The following is a 2500-nucleotide window of genomic DNA, read 5'->3' as shown; positions in this document are numbered from 1 at the left end:
ACACAGACACACGCCCACACAAATGTGTTACAAATTCACCTTGCTTGCAACAGAGGTAAATAAAATAAAGACAGGAAGGAACAATATGCAGACTATGAAAATGAGCCATGGGATGGCTTAATATCTAAGGAACTGCTGATAAGCCATTTTCTTTATGCATGGAAACTGCTGACTAGAGGACATTGATTTAAGCATATAACTTGTATGGAAACCATATTACTAGGTTAAGCATGGAAGAGTCAACCGTTTGAGAGCTTGTGAATCCCTGAACTGCAAGAACCAAGGTAGTTATGTACCTATACACCCCTTTTGGTCCCAAAAGATGTAAGTGTGAAGGAATCCCACTAAGGCCGGTCGCCCTCCCACGTGGTCCCCAAGCGTGTACTGCAGGTTGAACGGAGATCCTTCGCACACGGCAGGGCCCTTCAGATATATCGACGTCCTCGTCTCGAACTCGCACGGGACGCAGAAGGAGTAAGTATCCAGACAGGCAATGTCCGACCAGCGACCGGGGAAGGTATCGGAGAGCATAACAAGGCAGTTCTCCACCGTGCCTCCGTTGGGGCCATCTCCTCGCCACTTGCTCTCCCAAGATATGGGCTCCCCGGTGCCCCAGTAAACCCACTGCCTCTCTTCCTTCTCGTCATTCGCGCCCAGCCATAAGTAAGAAGACTGTCCACGCGAACAGTAGGCGTCATGAATCTTTGACTCGTTGTATAACCACGCGTTTTCTTCGTCCGTCTGCGGCACGGCGATGATCCCACCAACCACCTGCAGGTGTCAGACTGTTTATGGTGGATGTCCCAGGTACGGCCACTTTTGGGTCAGATATTGATACGATTTCATACTAGATCAGTATAGGTTTCAAAGAAAAAGATGTAATAAAGAACTTTCATCAATACCTAAAGGGGAAAATGACACTGATGAGGATAAAGTGCGTAATCTATCAATCCCATTCTCCGGTAGTGCAGATTACCTGACACAAGTGTAAGGCTTCGCTGAGAGAGAATCGATCAGGGAAGATGGTAAAGTACCTCTCCTGTTGCCGGCAGATGTCGTCCTTCCGCCTAATCACCCACCTGACCTTGCCGTAGATGTCCCAGACCTGCGAGGCCCAGGCGAGGGCGTCTCCCGCCTCCTCCTCCGCGCACGTAGCGAACTGACCCCAAGGATAGCCGGTGTAAAAGGGTACATTAGACATTAGATAATGATGATGATAGTAATAAGTTTGTTGTAAATAGAGCGAGTGAGTGAATGAAATAAAGAGAGAAGAGAGAGAGAGAGAGGGAGAGAGAGAGAGAGAGAGAGAGAGAGAGAGAGAGAGAGAGAGAGAGAGAGAGAGAGAGAGTGAGAGAGAGAGAGAGAGAGAGAGAGAGAGAGAGTAATAATAACAATAATAATTTAGTTTGACTCCATTTGTTACAATGGATATTCTTGGTGTGACATACTGTCTGTTTTATTTTGCTTCTAAATTATCCCCTGTGTGCAAGGAACGGCCGGGGTTACCATCCACTGGCGTCGAGGGATTTGAACGCAGGTCATCGAGATTTCTAGACGAGATCGCTACCGCTGCACCACACAACACAGAGAGAGAGAGAGAAGAGAAGAGAAGAGAAGAGAAGAGAAGAGAAGAGAAGAGAAGAGAAGAGAAGAGAAGAGAAGAGAAGAGAAGAGAAGAGAAGAGAAGAGAAGAGAAGAGAAGAGAGAGAAGAGAACACACACACACACACAAACACACACAAACACACACAAACACACACACACACACACACACACACACACACACACACACACACACACACACACACACACACACACACACACACACACACACACACACACACACGCACGCACGCACGCACACAGACACACGCCCACACAAATGTGTTACAAATTCACCTTGCTTGCAACAGAGGTAAATAAAATAAAGACAGGAAGGAACAATATGCAGACTATGAAAATGAGCCATGGGATGGCTTAATATCTAAGGAACTGCTGATTAAGCCATTTTCCTTATGCATGGAAACTGCTGACTAGAGGACATTGATTTCCGCATGTAACTTGTATGGAAACCATATTACTAGGTTAAGCATGGAAGAGTCAACCGTTTGAGAGCTTGTGAATCCTGGTGTGTGTGAGTGTGTGTGTGTGTGTGTGTGTGTGTGTGTGTGTGTGTGTGTGTGTGTGTGTGTGTGTGTGTGTGTGTGCATATATATATATATATATATATATATATATATATATATATATATATATATATATATATATATGTATATATGTATATATATATATATATATATATATATATATATATATATATATATAAACGCTTATACATACACATATGTTTTTTTTTACTCTCTAGTCAATAGCGAAGCTAAATCATCTAAAAATTTACACACACTTTTGCGTTGAATATTCTTTTGCTTGGGAAACCATCCATTACATGAAAATTCGCATACGTCAGCAAGCGAAGATGGGAGACCCTATAAAAAAAAAT

Source organism: Penaeus monodon, chromosome 8 (assembly GCF_015228065.2).
Source record: "Penaeus monodon isolate SGIC_2016 chromosome 8, NSTDA_Pmon_1, whole genome shotgun sequence".
Lineage (NCBI taxonomy): Eukaryota > Metazoa > Arthropoda > Malacostraca > Decapoda > Penaeidae > Penaeus > Penaeus monodon.
This window is presented reverse-complemented; position numbering follows the sequence as displayed.